At 43.2% G+C, this 20,814-nt stretch overlaps 1 protein-coding gene across 3 annotated transcripts in view; it reads left to right on the top strand.

Moving 5' to 3' along the window:
• The window catches only part of slc12a7b (solute carrier family 12 member 7b), a 385,059-nt gene that overhangs the window by 13,522 nt on the left and 350,723 nt on the right, over positions 1 to 20,814 (top strand). The window contains exon 2 of one of the 3 annotated variants that reach the window (XM_070880502.1): positions 3,320 to 3,385. The exons of the other annotated variants lie outside the window; for them this stretch is intronic. The gene's annotated coding sequence lies outside the window, so the exon portion shown is untranslated. The remainder of the gene's footprint in view (positions 1 to 3,319; positions 3,386 to 20,814) is intronic. 3 annotated transcript variants of the gene reach the window in all.

Below are 20,814 nucleotides of genomic sequence, written 5' to 3'. Positions count from 1 at the left end.
AATCCAGAACCAGGGGACACAGTCTAAGGATAAGGGGTAAGCCATTTAGGACTGAAATGAGGGGACACTTCTTCACTCAGAGAGTTGTTAACCTGTAGAATTCCCTACCGCAGAGAGTTGTTGATGCCAGTTCATTAGATATATTCAAGAGAGAGTTAGATATGGCCCTTATGGCTAAAGGGATCAAGGGGTATGGAGAGAAAGCAGGAAAGGAGTACTGACGTGAATGATCAGCCATGATCTTATTAAATGGTGGTGCAGGCTCAAAGGCCGAATGGCCTACTCCTGCACCTATTTTCTATGTTTCTGTCTGGATTTGGCTGAGGTCAGTTTCCATCAGGGAAGCAGCCCAAAGAGCTAAAAGTGCTCCACCTGGTCATCTGTCAGTTTAAACATGGATACATCAGAGAAGGTTGCACAGCAAATCAGAGCCATAGTTGGACTTGGTGCTGCATCCATCTTGGATGTCTGCGCGTGGGATCTAGATGGATGGAAGTACTAGGTCAGTTGCATGGTAGTATGTTGAAGAATGTAGGTGCACAGGAATATATTGCAATGGAGCAGCATGCAGATATGAATCTATACACTGATATGCATCATCTCAATAAAATGCTTAGTTGTTTCTGACTATTCTGTCTCCAGCTGTCATTTGGAGAATAATCACTGGTAGCAAAGCAAAGTCTTTCTGTACTCTAAGCGACCATGAAGGTCACATTTTTGAGACATCTGTCCTTGTTACAGTTGCCTTCGGCTGTGTCGTGTTGTCATCAAATGTGCAGATAGAAAAACAAACTGGATTATTGTAATGTTTTACAGATTGTTTTTTAAGTTAATTATTTATCTGTATTCTTAACATTCACCAAGTTAGTGCAGGAACATCATTGATGTATGATAGTTTGGCCGCATCAATATGACAGCAGCATAAGGATCCAAGTTACTATATTCTGATTCCTATTACAGCAACATGTGGAGATTGCCAAAGGCTTTTTTGATGATAATAGTTAATGATTACAGTAAAGATTGATTGAAGTAAAAGAACAATCGAGAGCTTGTAATCATCCACCACGGGAACAATGAAAAATTTCCAAATAAATATAAGAGAAGTTTCCATTCATAATTTAGCTATGCTGGCAGTTGTTCAAGGTCCAGTGCCAAACAACAAATACTAACAGACAAAAATAACGGACAGGAAAAGACGAGCTGGTCCATCAAGCCTATCAGGGTCAATAAAGGAAAAAGATACTCTGTAAAATATTTAATGAAGCTCATTCACAACTATGGAAGGCATCTGTTTCTATCCCTTGATTTATCACCTGTTCTACAGTGAAATGTGCTTGGACAATCACAACAACAAATTGACCATTAGCATTGCCAAGGGAATAGTTGTAGCTCTGCCTCAACTGGGCAACCAGACTCAAGGATATCTAGAATGGAAACAGTTTATAAAGCAAAAGCTGTTTAAGGATCAGTAAATACATATAGGTCTGCAATGTTGCAAATAATTAATGCAATGACATTCTTGTTAATTTGGTTTTCCAGTAGCGCAATAATCTAGACAATGCCATTACAAGCAAAGTTTGCAAAGAAGAATTACCTTTCTATTAATATATATGCACAACTTCTTAATTTGTTCTTTTGGTGTGCATGCGTAAACAAAGGCAGCAAGTGAGCAGGAGAGGAATTATGAAGATAGTTTCAAGATTAAAGATATAGAATAATTTTTGCCATAGCACGTGACCCTTTCCAAGGTAATATTTTAATTAGGGAAACATCTGGGTTTCCCATCCACCAGAGAGGCCGAAAATTGCAGCAGAAGAGTAACCTGCTGGAGTTTAGATGCCAGGTTTCCTTCCCTTGTCCGACTTCTTCCCTCGAAAGGACCTTGCCCTGTCCTCAGCGGGGGCCACATTTTTAAAAATCTTTAATTTTTCTTTGGCGGTCCATATCGTAGCCTGCACCACCGCTCTCCACCCCAGGTGAGGCCGACTTCCTCCATTTAATAATCTGTTGCACCTAGTCTCACCTGCACCAACGATACACCAGGTCCCTCCGGGAGTCAGGAACATGAGAACTGCCAGCATTCGGAGTCCTTGCCCTGGCTCCACCCCATCCTGCGTCATTGGCCTTGATCGAGGTGATCAGAGGCTCCACCCAAACAACTGCCAGGGGTAACTCCAACGTAAGTCCGGGACCTGGTCTAACCAAGTCCAGGCCTAGTTTGTGGTCCTTCTGGCACACTCCCAATATAGGCTGCAGAGTTTTAGTCCCCAAATGCCCATATTATAATATCTTCTGCATCTGCATTACCTCACTTATCATGGAAATACATTTAAAATTCTAAGACAAGATATTTGGGTCAGAATTAGATGACCAGCCAAATATTCCCCATTTTATTGTGATTGCAAACATTTTTTTAAAACTTAGTGCAAAATCTGCTTTTTAATTGTTACCTTTTTAAAATTACATGGCATTAGACTTTGATTTAAATAAAAAGGGATGAGACATTATGGAATTTAGCAATGTATATTTAGTTTACTTGTTACTTCAAAGTAGCAGCAAAACTGTGGTCTTACAATGTTCAAAGAGTTTTAAAGTTAATTTAAATGTTTCAAACTCCAGGAGGCGACCCTGGGTAGTGTTTATAATGGTGTAAGTAGCTTCAGTGTTCTTGAACTATGAAAGGGGTGAAAAAACAGTCAACATTCCTATTTGGTATCACCCTTCAGTTAGTCAGTGTGTCTGCTCCCACAGAGAAAATGGACATTTGACAAGGCACATTGTGATTGCTCATACCTGTGGAGTTATATCCCACAATGAGTGGGCACTTTCAGCAGTAGAGGGGTAAGTGGAGCAAATGAGTTGAACAAAAACTTATATACATAATATTTGGAGATATTTTTGGTAATTATTATGGTCATGTGATGTCATTGACATACATGTGTTTTGTTTCTTAGACAAAACTTGACTGGAGAAAGTTATACGTATAGCTTATACACTTGATGTCTAGTGTAGTTGGGTGTTGCAATGATTGGAGTGGAGCAAACCTACAAGTAAAGGAACTTCAGTTTACTTTGTCTCAATTTTCTTGCCTTCACCTGTGAAGAAGTTGACTACTTGCTGTTGTACAGCTCCCCATGGCTGTGATTTAGATGTGGATCTTCACAGTGATTGTCGGCAAACTATTTGACTGCAGGGGATGGGAGTCATCACAACCAAACTCAAATTTGCTTTACCCAAGGTCCATCGACATACACACTTTACGGTAGGACACATTGGATCAGGAGCAGGAATGCTGACCAATTTCCCCTTCCCTCCTCAGGTGGATGGAGACCAACTGCAGTACTATACAGCCCCATCTGTTTTCAGTTATCTCTGCACAGACCAGGTATTGAACATGAGACCTTTTATGCATCTGTATGGATCAGCTACTGACCAGATGAACACATTAAGCCATTTAGAAAGTTTGTTTTATTTCTAAGAAAACTATTGTCAATTCAACTGCTGTAAGACAGAAGATATTCAGCTGCTGTATTTCCCATATAACAAACGCTCTCTGCAATGCAGCCTTTGTGATAGTTTGGCACATTAAATCTGGGGCCTTAGAGAATTTAGTTTATTCTCAATCAGCAAATGTTGCCACGGCATTTCAGATTGAAGGGTCAAAAGAGCATTGTTGGAAGGAGGAAGCATGTGCTGGTTATGTGCATTTTTGACAGTAGAGCCAGTTTGAGGAATATACAGGGTAACCAGCAGGTGACCGAGGTAAATACTAAGGCTGCAATCCAAGCAGGAGAGAATGTCATGGGAAATGCTGTGGGAGACTGCACTAGCATGTGCTATTCATTTAGAGGAGCTGTTATTTAAAAGAGGCTTTAATTAGAGCCGTTTTTACTTTTTGTAAACTACATGCTTCACTGGAATGTTTAGCCATAGCATTTTCCAACAGAATACATTTTTGCAAACTTATATACACACATAAATAAAAGTGAAAACTGCAACAGTATTACTATATTGGATTAATGGGATAATATGTTTGGGGTCCTGATTACAAAGTGGTTCTGGCTGTCATGTGAATAAAATTGTTGTGTTGAAGCAAGCTGCTGTAGAAGTTCGCTGAAATGGGCAGCGAGTAATAACATTGGTGACTGAGGAACATAACCGGTTTTGGTCCTTTGTCTATGTTAAGTTAGCTGATCTTAACCAGGGTATTCGTGGGCATTAGAAATAAAAACAGAACAACTCAGCAGGTCAAGCAGCATCTATAGAGAGAGAAACAGAGTTAACATTTCAGGTCGATGACCTTTCATCAGAACTGGAAAAAGTTAGAGATGTAACATGTTTTAAGCAAATGGGCTTTATATTGGCCTCATCTCTAGGCAAAGGAGAGGAAAATTCAGATTCTTATTGCTGTTCAGTGAGCCCTTGCTAAGATGTACAAGGGTGGGTTGTTGGCTGAGGACAGGATCAGGCTTAACTGTGACATCACATGATCCCTTGAGTTTGGATGGTTGATGGGTGTTCTAATCGAGGTGAGAGAAGCTTCATTGATTTGCAGACTGGGCAGAAATGGTTTGTTTGTTGTCTTATTCTGGCATCAACTATTTTCTAAAGTATAAAATTAAAATGTTTCATTATGTAGATATACTGCACTCCCTTTGATAGCTTTCATGACATGAACAATGTAAAGGAAAAGAAAAATAATACTTGCATTTATAAAGCATCTTTCACATCCTCATGATATCCCAAAATGTTTTATTGCCAATGAATTACTTTTGAAGTGTAATCACTGTTGTTATGTAGGCAAATGCAGCAGCCAATTGGGTCACAATAAGGTCCCACAAACAGTAATGAGGAAAATAACCAGTTGATTTATTTTGATGATGTTACTTGAGAGATAAATATTGGCCAGGACATCAGATGAAATCTCCAGCTCTTCTCTGAATAATGCCATGGGATTTTTTAATGTCCACATGAACTGGCAGACAGGGCTTCAATTTAATGTCTCACCTGACAAATCTCAGCCAAGGTTAAGTGCTCAAGCCCTGGGGTGGGGCTTGAACTCATAACCTTCTTACTCAGAGGCAAGAGCACGATCACTGAAATGCAAGAGAACTACTGAGTTCAATTGAAAGCAGGGCTAATAATACAAAATAAAATCAAGACAAATATCGAGGGTAAGCAAAAAAAAGATTAGAAAGGCTAAGAGAAGGTATGAAGGAAAATTGGCTGGTAACAACAAGAAAAGGATTTTCTAAGCACTTAAAAAGAATAGTAAAAGAAAGGGTAGGACCAATTAAAGATAGGAGGACAAAAGCAAAATACTGCAGATGCTGGAATCTGAAATAAAAACACACTGCTGGAAATTTCAGCGGGTCAGGCAGCATTGTGGAGAGAAAAACAGAGTTAATGTTTCGGGTCGATGACCCTTTGAATGTTCGGCAGTTCTGACGAAGGGTCGTCGACCTGAAACATTAACTCTGTTTTTCTCTCCACAAATCCTGCCTGACCTGCTGAGATTTCCAACATTCTCTGTTTTTATTAAAGATAGGAGGAGGTGGAGAAGTTAGATAGGATAAATCTAGATAAGGAATTGGAAAAGGCAGAATGGCATGCATCCTGAGGGAAGTCAGGGAGGAAATAGCAGAGACTCTGCTCACATCCTTAGATATGGAAGTTATGTCAGTGGACTGGAGTGTTACCAGTGGAATACCTCAGTTCAAAGGAAAAACGGATAATCCAAGAGACTATAGACTGGCCAGCCTATCTACAGTAGTTAGTAAGTCTCTAAAGGCTAAAATACAGGAGCAGATTAATGTTCAGCTAGAAAGATGTGGGTTATTTGAGGACAGCCACCATGAATTTGTAAAAGTCAAGTTGTGTCTGACAAATTTAGTAAGACTTCTTTGAGGAAATAATTGAGATAAAGGAATTACTGTGGATGTTGTGCATATATATTTTCAAGCATGTTTGGTAAAAGTGACTACACTGCAATGTAATTAATTGGCTGTGAACCTACTGAGAACACGAAAGGCACTACACAAATTGGAGCTCTACCTGTACAAAGAGGCAAGTGTGGTCACTGAGGCAATATCTGGTAAGTAAACAATAAAGTGCCGATCACCTGTAAATACTGCTTGTGAGGTAATTACAGTGTTAAATTACTTTATTGTGGCAATTATTCACTAAATACCATTTGAAGGAAATGTTTGATGTGAGTCAGATAAAAGTAAGCTTTGTTATTGCAGTACATCACTTAATGAGTGCCATTTTAAAGAAATGGCTAGCAACTTGATCACCATGGAAAAAGATGCATCTGAGGACAAACTCAACAATGGGAACTCTGAGATAAAGCTTTCATCTGTGTCCTCTATCTTTCTTATACAGGAATCTGATAAAGTACAGAAAGCTTCATTAATTTAGCTTGTTGCCCTGGCAAATATTTTATCCCTCAACCAACATAACTATATATAGACTATCTTTTCATTTATCTCATTACTGTTTGTGGGACCTTGCTGTGAAAATTGGCTGCCACATTTCCTTACATAACAACAGGGTCAACGGGGGGGGATTTTAATGTCTTCCCCCCTCCACCCCTCGCCCTGACAGCATTAATTTGAGGCCTGGGCTATTTTGACTCCTGGGCTTCATTTATATCCTGCCGGCCAGCTGCCCACCCGAAACGAGTGGAAAGAGGCAGCTGGTCAGCAGGTGTTCCACAGGCTATCCACCAGCTGGAAGATAAATGATGGGAGGAGGTTTCGCCAGAGTCTCGTGGGTGAGAATGTGGGGTGGGGTAGGGGTGGACAAGCCATGGTAGCAGAGGCCGAGACTTTCCTTGTGGGGACTTGTTCCTCCTGGCCCCACAAATGGGAGTTTTTTTGCGGCCCCTTCGGTCTGCAGTGCAGCTTTCACTGAGCAGGTCAGCCATGGTTAAAAGGCCAGTGGAGTTCCATTGATGTAATAGGACATATACATGAGGGTCACGTCTGATTTAGGACCACCTCATCTGCTGCCAAAAACAGTGATGTTAAAATCCCCAAGGAGCAGGAATGGAGTGGGTAATTGACCCACTCTTTTTGACTACTCATTGAGTGGGGGTGTTAAAATTCCACCCTTCACTTCTGAAGTAATTAATTGGCTGTGAAGCACTTTGGGACATCCTACGGTCGTGAAAAGCACTATATGAATGCAAGTTCCTTCCTAGCGGGGAGCTCATTAATTGTTTTAAATCGCCGTTATAAAAAGTGTTAGGCTTTCCAGATGGCTCAGTGGGTAAAAGGCATATCCAGTGCTAAACCATACAGAGCAGAGAAGGTCTTAGATTCAGCCCTGCTCTGCGCTGTGTTAACTGATATCAGCAGGGACAGCAGTTGAGGCACCACAGAGAGATTCAGCATGCTGAGCATGGAGACAATTAGTCAGGGTCCCTGCTCAGGATTGGTATCCAGTGATCTCTGCTGGAAATTGCCTGCACAGTGGACAGCGATTAGAAGCAAGAACTGGCTGATTTCTTTCCCCCTCCCTAGCCGAGCTAGGGGCCACTGAGACTATTTATAGCATCTCAATTGTCTCTAGGGCTGACATTCATTACCTTAGCACAGACTGGAAATCAACGATGGGGCCTTCAGGTCTGAATGGCTCAGTTACACACTACCTTTAACAGCAGAACAATTTAATAGAGGAGCAAATTCAGCTAAACTGCCTTGCTGGACAGGATTGTGTGTCAGATCCAGGACTATAATGTCACAGCCTTGATTCTCTGACCTATGTTTCCATTTACCTAGGTTCTGCAGCAGAAGCACAGCCTCACTATATGTGCCCTGTACGATTTAAAATAAAATAGATAATGCTTTTAATATTACTGTAATATTACAATAGAATATGCATTTAATCATCTATTGAGGGAAGGGAGGAAAATTCAAACATTTCAGTCATTTGGATTTAAGATTTTTGATTTTGAAAATATTTTCAGCATTTGTGAAATGCATGAGATCATTTTAGGTGTAAGTTACTTTTGATAATCAAGAAGTTCTAAAACTATTTACTAATACACTTAACACCCATTAACTACAGTCTTCATGAAATAAAAAGTTATTCAATATATGGAAAAACAGAAAGTTGGAAAATAAATTTCGCACATAAGTTTACAACATCTGCTTTCCCTGAAACCATACCCTGGAGAAAATCCCATAAGCGTCACCTAGCAACCACACTGCCACCAAAGGTGAATAGGAGACATGAGGGAACCAAATAAAATGATCCCTATCGTCAAGACAACGATGATACAATAATTTGTTTTGTTGCTTTGAGAACGTATCCTATCTTTCATGCTATTGTTACATGCAGCATTGTTCGTCATCCACCTCACATTGATTGCTATGTTCCGATCCATTTCAAATTATGGAAGTCAGTAATGTATTTGAAAAAACAGAATGAGGACATATTGAACACATTAAGTATCTAGTGGAGCCACATTAGATGAAGACTTAAGTTGCAGATAGGTTCAGAAGAAATGGTAGCGAACTGTTTACTTGACTACAACACAACTCTCTTCCCACCTTCATAACTCGAGCTGTAATTTTCTCAAAGTACATTTTTGAAAGTCATGGAAATTGTAGCAAGTCGGACATCACGTTCTTGCGGTAACTAAACTATCTTTTTTACTCTTTCTTTCTCCTCTCATTCATTTCTGTTTCTGTCTAGTACTTTTACGACTAGTAAGGGATCTGGGAGCAGCATTCTGTGCAATCTCAGTGCGTCATTTCCCTTATGTATTTAATCACAATATTTATGGATGAGGAAAACCATTCATCCATCTAGAGACCCTGATTCACCCCACTGTGGCATCCAATCAATCCTTAAATGACTCCCAGGTTTTTAATACGCTAACACCCACTGAAATTGGCCCGAATCAAAGGCACAAATGACACCCTCTGTGACTGTGACAGTACTGCACGTTCCCTCGGCAATCTTCTTGACCTCTATTCAGCCTTTGACATGGTTGACCATGACATTCTCCTCCAATGCCTTTCCTCTGTTGTTTGGTTCTGTAGGCCTGCCCTCGCTTGGTTTCACTCTGACCTATCCAATTGTAGCCAGAGTATTTTCAGCAATGGCCTCTCTTCCTGTCCCCACACTGTTACCTCTGGAATCCCAAGAATGTACCCTCCCCCCCACCCCGCCTTCCTCCTCTACCTCTGTCACTGACCCCAACAAAGTTAGTGGCGTCTGAGGGAGGTCCCAGGATTTGAATGCCTTCACCTCCCCCATCGAAGAGGCTGTAAAGTATTTTCTAAGTACCTGGGGCTGAGGGCTGCTGGGTTCTCCTTCCCCCGAAGTAACATTTAGGTACCCCAACAGCTGCATTGCACTGGGGGCTGTTTAGAATAAAATGTTGTTAAGCTTTTTGAATCCAGGATGTGTTTGTGGCTTACAGCCTTGCATGTTCGATATTCGATATTTAGGAAGGACAAGCAAAAAGGAAGAGGGGCTGGTGTGGCATTGTTAGTAAAGGATGAAATCAGAACAATAGTGAGAAAGGACATTGGCTCAGAAAATCAAGATGTAGAATCAGTCTGGGTGGAGCTAAGGAACACTAAGGGGCAGAAAACATTGGTGGAAGTTGTCTATAGGCCTCTAAACAGTAGTTGTAATGTAGGAGACGGCATCAAACAGGAAATTGGAGATGCATGTAACAAGGGTACTAAAGTAATCGTAGGTGACTTTAATCTACATATAGACTGGCCAAACCAAATTAGTAATAATATTGTAGCAGATGAATTCCTGGAGTGTGTACAAGATGGTTTTTTAGACCAGTATGTTGAGGAGCCTACTAGGGAACAGGCTATCCTAGATTGGGTATTCTGTAATGAGAAGGGGTTAATTAACAGTCTTGTTGTGCGGGGTCCTTTAGGGAAGAGTGACCATAACATGATTGAATTCTTTATTAAGATGGAAAGTGAAGTAGTCCAATCTGAAACTAGGGTCCTAAATCTAAACAAAGGAAACTACGAAGGTATGAGGAATGAATTGGCTATGATAGATTGGGAAGATTCATTAAAAGGCATGACGGTGGATAGGCAATGGCTAACATTTAAGAAACGAATGCATGAATTGCAACAATTATACATTCCTTTCTTGCGTAAAAACACAAAAGGAATAGTGGCCCAACCATGGCTAAGAAAAGAAATTAAAGATACTATTAGATTCAAAGAGGAGTTATACAAAGTTCCCAGAAAAAGTAGTAAGCCTGAGGATTGGGAGCAGTTTAGAATTCAGCAGAAAAGGACCAAGAGATTGATTAAGAGGCGAAAAATAGAGCAAGAGAGTAGACTTACAAGGAACATAAAAACCGACTGCAAAAGTTTCCACAAGCACTTAAAAAGAAAAAGATTAGTGAAGACAAATGTAGGTCCTTTACAGACAGAAACGGGATAATTTATAAGGGGAACGCAGAAATGGCAGAACAATTAAATACTGCAGTTCTGTCTTCACGGAAGAGGACACAAATAAAGTCCCAGAAATGCTAGGGAACCAAAGGTCTAGTGAGCAAGAGGAATTAAAGGAAATGATTATTAGTAAGAAAATAGTGCTGGAGAAACTAATGGGACTGATGGCCGATAAATCCCCAGGGCCTGATCTGCATCCCAGAATACTAAAAGAGGTAGCTATGGAAATAGTAGATGCATTGTCATCTTCCAAAATTCTATAGATTATGGAACAGTTCCTGCAGATTGGAGGGTGGCAAATGTAACCCCACCTTTTAAAAAAGGAGGGAGAGAGAAAACAGGGAATTACAGACCAGTTAGCTTAACATCAGTAGCAGGGAAAATGCTAGAGTCTATTATAAAGGATGTGATAACGGCACACTTAGATAATATCAACAGGATTAGACAAAGTAAACATGGATTTATGAAAGGAAAATCATGTTTGACAAACCTACTGGAGTTTTTTGAGGATGTAACTGATAGAATAGATAAGGGAGAATCAGTGGATGTAGTGTATTTGGATTTTCAGAAGGCCTTTGATACAGTCCCACATAAGAGGTTAGTGTGCAAAATTAAAGCACATGGGATTGGGGGTAATGTACTGGCATGGATTGAAAATTGGTTAACTGACAGGAAACAGAGAGTAGGAATAAATGGGTCTTTTTCGGGATGGCAGGCAGCGACTTGTGGAGTACCACAGGGATCAGTGCTTGGGTCCCAGCTATTCACAACATATATAAATGATTTGGATGAGGGAACCAAATGTAATATTTCCAAGTTTGCTGACAACACAAAACTAGTTGGGGTTGTGAGGAGGATGCAAAGATGCTGCAAGGCGATTTAGATAGATTGAGTGAGTGGGCAAACATATGGCAGATGCAGTATAATGTGGATAAATGTGAAGTTATCCACTTTGGTAGGAAAAACATAAGGACAAAGTACTATTTAAATGGTGATGGCTTGGGAAGTGTCGATGTACAGAGGGACCTGGGTGTCCTTGTACACCAGTCATTGAAAGCAAACATGCAGGTGCAGCAAGCAGTTAGGAAGGCAAATGGTATGTTGGCATTCATTGCAAGAGGATTTGAGTGCAGGAGCAAGGATGTCTTACCACAGTTATACAGAGCCTTGGTGAGACCGCACCTGGAGTATTGTATGCAGTTTTGGTCTCCTTACCTAAGAAAGGATATACTTGCCATAGACGGAGTGCAGCAAAGGTTCACTAGACTGATTCCTGAGATGGCAGGACTGTCGTAGGAAGAGAGATTGGGTTTGTCATGTATGTAACCTTCATGTAACAACACTGCAATACTGTATATACTTGAGAAATGCACACCTTGACCACAGGGGGTGAACTTGTGGGAGACACTCCTCACCTGATCATCCAGGTATATAAAAAGGGAGGTCCCACACAGGATCAGCACTTCTTCGTCCTGTGAATAAAGGTGCAGGTCACAGAGTGACCCCGTCCATAGAATGTGCCTCGTGCGGATTTGTGGTATTGTGTAAGGACTTTACAGTGGCGATGAGAAACGGGAATCTACGACCCACGAGAATGGCCACCGGTAGCACAGAGGAACGGTACTGTGTTGGTGAGGACTGGGACGATTTCATTGAGAGGCTTCAGCAGAGCTTTGTCACGAAGGACTGGCTGGGAGATACAGCGGCCGACAAGCGAAGGGCTCATCTACTAACCAGCTGTGGATCTAAGACTTACGCGCTCATGACAGACCTGCTAGCACCCGAGAAGCTTTGAAGAGCTCAGCAAGCTAATCAGTGAGCACCTCAAACTGGCGAGCAGCATATACATGGCCCGACACAGATTTTATACCCACCGATGTCAGGAAGGACAGAGCATACCGGACTTCGTTGCAGACCTCCGGCGCTTGGCCAGCCTCTGTAAGTTCACAGACGCCTGCAGGGGGGAGATGCTAAGGGATTTCTTTATTGAGGGCATCGGTCATGCCGGGATTTTCAGAAAGTTCATCGAGACCAAGGACTTGACCTTGGAAGCGGCAGCGTTGCTGGCTCAGACTTTCATGGCGGGGGAGGAGGAAACCAAGATAATATACGCGCGCAACTCTGAGTCCAACGTGGCGACGGGTCAGGGGGTCAATATCATAAATGCGACTCAGAGCCCAACAGGCAGGCAAGGGCAGTTCGACACACCCCAGGCAGCAATAGACCCCAGAACAGGTTTTCAACACCGACAATGGCAGGCTGAACGGACATTTACGCTATCCCAGTGGACAATGCGTTCTGGGATGGGGCCATTGACACCTACTAACAGGGTGCTCAAGAGCAGTCAAAGGGACAATCAGCGAGGAATGCCTGGTAACAGCTCTTTTGTTCACAACAATGGGAATCTCAGTTCATGCTGGAGGTGTGGGGGGCAGACATGCTGCTAGGACTTGCAGGTTTCAACAGTTCACCTGCAGAAATTGTAACCTCACTGGCCATTTAGCTAGAATGTGCAGGAAGCCTGCGACTAGGCTAACTTACGAGGCAGATGGACCAGAAGCGGGTTCTGAGAGACAGGATGACATGTGGGGCAAATCAATGGACGCTGAAGTTCAGCGGGTTCATGTAGCAAACATTCACAGCTCATATATCAAAACGCCACCTATGACGATGAAGGTCCTATTAAATGGCATCCCGGTACGCATGGAGCTGGACACGGGGCCCAGCCAGTCACTCATGAACGTTCAACAATTCGAAAAGCTATGGCCACTCAAAGCCAGCAGACCCAAACTAGAAACCATTGAGACTCAATTACGGTCTTACACCAAAGAAATCATTCCAGTGCTAGGTAGTGCAATGTTGGCTGTCACACACAATGGATCAGTGAACTGGCTGCCGCTCTGGATTGTCCCGGGCAATGGTCCCGCACTGTTGGGGAGGAGCTGGTTAGCTGAGATGAACTGGAAATGGGGGGATGTGCACGCAGTGTCATCTGTGGAGCGAAGTTCATGCTCTTGGTCCCACAGCAATTTGAGTCGCTATTCCAACCTGGCGTCGGGATGTTGAAAGGTAGCAAAGTAGTGATTCGCATCACCCCGGAAGAGAGAAAACAGGGAATTATAGACCGGTCAGCCTGACATCGGTCCGAGTGGGTAAAATGATGGAATCAATTATTAAGGATGTCGTAGCAGCGCATTTGGAAAGAGGTGACATGATAGGTCCAAGTCAGCATGGATTAGTGAAAGGGAAATCATGCTTGACAAATCTTCTGAAATTTTTTGAGGATGTTTCCAGTAGAGTGGACAAGGGAGAACCAGTTGATGTGGTATATTTGGACTTTCAGAAGGCTTTCGACAAGGTCCCACACAAGAGATTAATGTGCAAAGTTAAAGCACATGGGATTGGGGGTAGTGTGCTGACATGGATTGAGAACTGGTTGTCAGACAGGAAGCAAAGAGTAGGAGTAAATGGGTACTTTTCAGAATGGCAGGCGGTGACTAGTGGGGTACCGCAAGGTTCTGTGCTGGGGCCCCAGCTGTTTACACTGTACATTAATGATTTAGACGAGGGGATTAAATGTAGTATCTCCAAATTTGTGGATGATACTAAGTTGGGTGGCAGTGCGAGCTGCGAGGAGGATGCTATGAGGCTGCAGAGCGACTTGGATAGGTTAGGTGAGTGGGCAAATGCATGGCAGATGAAGTATAATGTGGATAAATGTGAGGTTATCCACTTTGGTGGTAAAAACAGAGAGACAGACTATTATCTGAATGGTGACAGATTAGGAAAAGAGGAGGTGCAACAAGACCTGGGTGTCATGGTACATCAGTCATTGAAGGTTGGCATGCAGGTACAGCAGGCGGTTAAGAAAGCAAATGGCATGTTGGCCTTCATAGCGAGGGGATTTGAGTACAGGGACAGGGAGGTGTTGCTACAGTTGTACAGGGCCTTGGTGAGGCCACACCTGGAGTATTGTGTACAGTTTTGGTCTCCTAACCTGAGGAAGGACATTTTTGCTATTGAGGGAGTGCAGCGAAGGTTCACCAGACTAATTCCCGGGATGGCGGGACTGACCTATCAAGAAAGACTGGATCAACTGGGCTTGTATTCACTGGAGTACAGAAGAATGAGAGGGGACCTCATAGAAACGTTTAAAATTCTGATGGGTTTAGACAGGTTAGATGCAGGAAGAATGTTCCCAATGTTGGGGAAGTCCAGAACCAGGGGTCACAGTCTAAGGATAAGGGGTAAGCCATTTAGGACCGAGATGAGGAGAAACTTCTTCACCCAGAGAGTGGTGAACCTGTGGAATTCTCTATAGCAGAAAGTTGTTGAGGCCAATTCACTAACTATATTCAAAAAGGAGTTAGATGTAGTCCTTACTGCTAGGGGGATCAAGTGGTATGGCGAGAAAGCAGGAATGGGGTACTGAAGTTGCATGTTCAGCCATGAACTCATTGAATGGCGGTGCAGGCTAGAAGGGCTGAATGGCCTACTCCTGCACCTATTTTCTATGATTCCAACCTGGCGTCGGGACGTACAAAGGTACCAAAGTAGTGATTCGCATCACCCTGGATGCCAGACCAGTGCACCACAAAGCCAGAGCTGTGCCATATGTGATGTGTGAGAAAATTGAAAGCGAATTGGACCGTTTGCTGAGAGAGGACATCATCTCACCCATTGAATTCAGCGACTGGGCGAGCCCCATTGTTCCCGTCCTAAAAGCGGATGGCTCGGTCAGGATCTCTAGCGACTACAAGGCCAGGATCAAGCAGGTGTCCCTACAAGACCAATACCCGCTTCCGAGAGCGGAGGATCTTTTTGCCACGCTGGCAGACGGCAAGCTGTTCACCAAGTTGGACCTCACTTCAGCCTACATGATCCAAGAACTGGCCGACGAATCCAAACTACTGACCACAATCACCATGCACAAGGAACTGTTTGTTTTCCACAGGTGCCCGTTTGGCATTCGATCAGCGGCCGCGATCTTTCAAAGAAACATGGAAAGCCTGCTCAAATCCATTCCTGGAATGATCGTATTCCAGGACGATATCCTCATCACGGGTTGGGACAATGAGAAACACTTCCACAACCTGGAAGAGGTGCTACGCCGACTGGACCGGGTAGGCCTGCGACTCAAGAAATCTAAGTGTGTGTCTTTGGCCCCCGAAGTCGAGTTTCTGGGCAGGAGGGTTGCTGCAGACGGGATTCGGCCTACCAAATACAAAACGGAGGCAATTCGACGAGCGCCCAGGCCCTGCAACACATCGGAGTTGCGTTCATTTCTGGGACTGTTGAACTATTTCGGGAACTTTCTGCCAAACTTAAGCACATTGTTGGAGCTGCTACATGTGCTCCTGCGTAAGGGTAGCATTGGTTTTGGGGGAACTGTCAAGAACGGGATTTCAATCGGGCGCGTTATCTACTCTGTTCAAATAAGTTGTTGACCCTGTACAACCCCTGTAAGAAATTGGTTCTGACATGTGATGCATCGTCCAATGGGGTTGGGTGCATGTTGCAGCAGTACAATGCTGAGGGGCAACTCCAACCTGTGGCTTATGCCTCCAGGTCGCGCTCTCAAGCAGAACGTGGATATGGGATGGTTGAGAAGGAAGCACTCGCATGTGTCTATGGGGTGAAAAAGATGCACCAGTACCTTTTTAGCAGGAGGTTCAAATTAGAAATGGACCACAAGCCGTTAACATCCCTGTTGTCAGACAGCAAGGCTGTCAATGCCAATGCATCAGCTCGCATACAGCGATGGGCTCTCACGCTGGCTGCGTATGACTACACCATCCGGCACCGGCCGGGCACTGAAAATTGCGCTAACGCGCTCAGCAGGCTTTCACTGGCCATCACTGAGGGGGCAGCGGAGCAACGCGCTGAGATGGTCATGGCCGTTGATGCTTTTGACAGCGCAGGCTCCCCCATCACAGCCCACCAGATCAAAACAGAGATCCCCTTCTATCTTTGATTAAGAAATGTGTCCTGACTGGGGATTGGGCGCCAGCACATGGAGCATGACCTGAGGAGGTCAGACCGTTTCACAGGCGGATGGATGAGCTCTCCATCCAAGCCGACTGCCTACTATGGGGACAGAGGGGCAGGGAAGCTTTCATCAGGGAACTCAACAGCGAGCACCCAGGCATCGTGCTGATGAAGGCCATTGCCCGGTCACACGTTTGGTGGCCGGGAATTGAATCAGACCTGGAACACTGTGTTCCCAGGTGCACGACGTGTGCTCAGCTGGGAAATGTCCACAGGGAGGCCCCGCTCAGCCCGTGGCCCTGGCCCACAAGGCCATGGTCACGTATTCACGTAGACTACATGGGCCCGTTCATGGGGAAAATGTTTCTCATCATGGTTGATGCGTACTCGAAATGGATCAAGTGCATCATTTTGAATTCGTGCACGACATCCACCACTGTGGAGAGTCTACGTGCGGCCTTTGCGACCCACGGTTTGCCGGACATCCTTGTTAGCGATAATGGCCCATGTTTCACTAGCTACGAATTCTGGGAGTTCATGTCGGGTAATGGCATCAACCATGTCAGGACAGCACCGTTCAAGCCGGCCTCCAACGTGCGATCCAAATCATAAAACAAGGCATGCTCAGGATTCAAGGTCCCTCCCTTCAATGCCGCCTATCGCGCCTCCTGCTGGCCTATAGGTCCCGACCACACTCGCTCACGGGGGTCCCGCCCGCGGAGCTCATTATGAAACGTACACTCAAAACTCGGCTGTCCCTCATTCATCCTGTCTTGTCCGACATTGTTGAGGGCAAGCGCCAGTCCCAAAATGAGTACCATGACCGTAATTCAAGGGGGAGATGTATAGAAATTGGTGACCCCGTATTTGTTCTCAATCACGCTTTGGGGCCCAAATAGCTTGAAGGTACTGTACTAGACAAAGAGGGGAATAGGGTCATCGTGGTTAAACTTAACAATGGGCAGATATGCTGCAAGCATCTGGACCAAGTAAAAAAAAGCTTAGCATGGACACTGAGGAACCTGAGGAAGATCATGAGATGGTATTCACACCACCGCCAGTGAATGAGCAACAAGAACATTCAGCAGCATGCACAGTCCCTGCGGTCAGCCCGGACAGGCTGGAATCACCACGGGACAGACACGCAGGCCAAGGCTCAACAGCCAGAGCCCCAACTGTGGCGCTCCACGAGGGAGCGCAGACCACCCGAAAGACTTAATCTGTGATCCCAATAAGACGTTGGGGGGAAGGTGATGTCATGTATGTAACCTTCATGTAATAACACTGCAATACTGTATATACTTGAGAAATGCACACCTTGAGCACAGGGGGTGAACTTGTGGGAGACACTCCTCACCTGGTCATCCAGGTATATAAAAAGGGAAGTCCCACACAGGATCAGCACTTCTTGGTCCTGTGAATAAAGGTGCAGGTCACAAAGTGACCTCGTCCATAGAATGTGCCTCGTGTGGATTTGTGGTATTGTGTAAAGACTTTACAGGGTTGACTAGGCCTGTATTTACTAGAGTTTAGAAGAATGAGAGGGGATCTCATTGAAACGTATAAAATTCTGACTGGGTTGGATAGACTGGATGTAGGGAGGATGTTTCCCCTGGCTGGGAAGTCTAGAACAAGGGGTCACAGTCTCAGGGTACGGGGTAGGAAATTTAGGTCCAAGATGAGGATAATATTTTTCACTCAGAGGGTGGTGAACCTGTGGAATTCTCTATCACAGAAGGCTATGGAGCCCAAGTCACTGAATATATTTAAGAGGGAGATAGATGAATTTCTAGACATAAAAGACATCAACGGGTATGGGGGAAAAGTGGGAATATGGTGTTGCGATAGAGGATCAACCATGATCATATTAAATGGTGGTGCAGACTTGAAGGGCCGAATGGCCTACTACTGCTCCTATTTTCTATGTTTCTATGTGTAATTTACCAATGCTCAGTGAATCCATCTAATGAAGGGGAAACTCACCTGAGTAGAAAGCAACACTAGTCTTGCCCGGGCAATGTTAGACACAGAAGTAATGGGTCAAGCAGTTTTAAAACCTGAAATAATGGGACAAGCAGATTTAGAACCCAACGCAATGGGACAAGCAGATTTAAACACCAGGCTTCAACAAAAACAAAAGTGACAAAAATAAAATACTGCAGCTGCTGGAAATCTGAAATAAAAACAGAAAATGCTGGAAATACTCAGCAGGTCAGGCATCATCTGTGCTGAGTATTTCCAGCATTTTCTGTTTTTATTTTAACAGTGATAAACTCTCAGTTCTGTTATTTTTTTAATTGCTTTTTAGAACGTTCTATATCAGGAGATACATGGCAGAAAATATGCTAAATATTGAATCTTCAATGAGTCAATACATTTGACTTATGTGACAGTCATTTAACAGGAGCACACAGCATAAATAACAAGACTGGCCAATGAGGAAGTTATATCATATTACCCTTCCATACACATCATTGACGTCCATGTCTGAGCTGTAGACAGGTATATTGTTAGTTTAATGCCAAAGATGTTTGCATTCAAAATGTCATTCTTGCATGCATGCTCTGTGAAAACAACAGGATCTTCTTCATCCTCAGGTCCCGTTGCCATGTTACAGTGTCCCCCAGAGCTTTCAGATTTATTGCTCTTGATTTAAATGCTCTCGATTTCACATGAAGAACTATCAGAGATAATGGCCCAGAATTTGCGATCAGGATGATGGCAAACTGGCAGCATTCACCTTTGAAACTGACCGCAACTTCGAGATTTGGTGCATGCGCAGGTGCATGCGGAAATACCAAAAATGCAGTCTGTTAATGACAGCACCGAAACTGGCTGCGCTTTGCCCCACCCCACTCTCACAGAGCCAGCAATCAATGAAATCTCGTAAATCATTGCAACTGACGAAAACTTCGGCTCTTCCACAGTACGTACGCTGCTAAATTGCCCACTAAAAGTTATACCCAAAGGGATTAGGTGTAACTGAAGATCTAACAGCGTATTGACTACTAAGAGCCTAAAAAAACAAATTTAAAATTTGTACATTGTGAAATTTGACAATTTTAATAAAAATGTAAATTTTTAAGAAATTTCAAAAAAATATTTTTAATTTTTTATAAGTCTGTGCATCTTTATTTCAGGTTTGCCTGTTCCCAATGCGAGAGCACCAATCTTTCTTTTGCTCTCTTTATTTTAAAAAGTTAGAATTTTAAGGGCTTACTCACTTCCTTGTTCGCTGTCTGAGAATTGTGTCTTTTGATTGGCTACTTAGACAACCTGTTGACATCATAGCAGTTTGAACAAGGGGATTCCTATTAAGTTTAATTGAATTGAATTCAAGGTCAGAAAACTTGAAGTTCTCGACCCAATGATTGCGAGATCCTTGTGTGGAGCATACTTTGGGGCCAGCATTGAACACTTTCGCTTCGCTGCAGATGGCAAATTCCGAGCCAATATTACACAGTATTAATTGCATTTAATAAGAGTTAGGAAATACATATTACATTTGACATTCAATTGCTTTGTGGTATGCGAACTGGTAATCAGGAAATTGGATTATTCCCATCACATACCACAACTAGCAAAGACACCTCTCACTGGTAATAGGCAGGAATGCCACTACAATTGCGTATCTATCTATGTACTGGTCCTGTACGTGCCAAAGATCCAAATTTTGTCCCAGTATGGACTCTCCTCATTGTTCTAGAAAATCTCCAGCAGCTGAGAAATTCAAGATTGTTTTCTTTTCTTTTCTGCACTTGTGCAGTTCTTTTTAAAGTACGAGATGAACTAATTGTTATTAAATATATTACAGCAGATATTTCTTGGTATTGTTCGTGGGTAGTCTCGAGCAAAGTTGTGATATTTAGCTGCTCAGCTGGAATTGCGTTTCATCTGGCCTGTCACTTTAAGGTCGCTGCTCAAGCACTCCATGTGGGGAAGTAGCCTAAATCTGAAAATCCAGGTGTTTGTACCTGCTTATAAACACCAGAGGGTAATTGTAGTAGTTTATAAATCTCCAGTTCCCAATCAGAAGAACCCAGCATGCAATGGCTGATTTTTTTCCTAAGATTGTTTTTGCATCTGTAACAAAATGTGATACTTTCATCATGTGTGATGGACAAACACTAGACGCAATACTTTATTTAAGTTCTTGTGGCAAGTAGGCTGAGTACTTTATTTATCTCAGGCTAAATTATTTTATAATTCATAAAATATCTACCACTAAACAAAGAACTGAATTGTATAGCATACTTCCTTGTATCAAATCTTTATCAACGTTATAGCAGAATCTGAACTGAACACAGAATTCCAGTATTCTGCTCCAGGTCACTCTCAGTCTATAGGAGCTCTAATTCGCAATCATCTTCAGCAAAGA

This window comes from Pristiophorus japonicus, chromosome 5 (assembly GCF_044704955.1).
Source record: "Pristiophorus japonicus isolate sPriJap1 chromosome 5, sPriJap1.hap1, whole genome shotgun sequence".
Classification (NCBI taxonomy): domain Eukaryota; kingdom Metazoa; phylum Chordata; class Chondrichthyes; family Pristiophoridae; genus Pristiophorus; species Pristiophorus japonicus.
This window is presented reverse-complemented; position numbering and strand designations above follow the sequence as displayed.